The 308-nt window shown below is 36.0% G+C and overlaps 1 protein-coding gene and 1 pseudogene across 1 annotated transcript in view; both read left to right on the forward strand.

Moving 5' to 3' along the window:
- GPM6A (glycoprotein M6A) overlaps positions 1-308 on the forward strand; it is a 125,003-nt gene that overhangs the window by 53,956 nt on the left and 70,739 nt on the right. The window lies entirely within an intron of this gene.
- LOC111729318 lies at positions 97-215 on the forward strand (annotated as a pseudogene).

The following is a 308-nucleotide window of genomic DNA, read 5'->3' on the forward strand; positions in this document are numbered from 1 at the left end:
CAAAGAGAGTAAAATATCTAGGAATAAATTTAACAAGCATGTGAAGTACGTATATACACTGAAAACTGTAAGACATTATTAAAAGAAATTGAAGAAGTCTACAGCCATGCCACACTGAACGCGCCCGATCTCGTCTGATCTCAGAAGCTAAGCAGGGTCAGGCCTGGTTAGTTCTTGGGTGGGAGACCACCTAGGAAGACTAGGTGCTGTAGGTGTAAAAAAACATAATAATAAATAAGTAATAAATAAATAAAAGAAATTGAAGACACAAAGAAATGGAAAGATATTCCGTGTTCATAGTTGAAAGA

The sequence above is a fragment of the Pteropus vampyrus genome, unplaced genomic scaffold (genome assembly GCF_000151845.1).
Source record: "Pteropus vampyrus isolate Shadow unplaced genomic scaffold, Pvam_2.0 Scaffold8, whole genome shotgun sequence".
NCBI classification, from domain to species: Eukaryota; Metazoa; Chordata; class Mammalia; order Chiroptera; family Pteropodidae; genus Pteropus; species Pteropus vampyrus.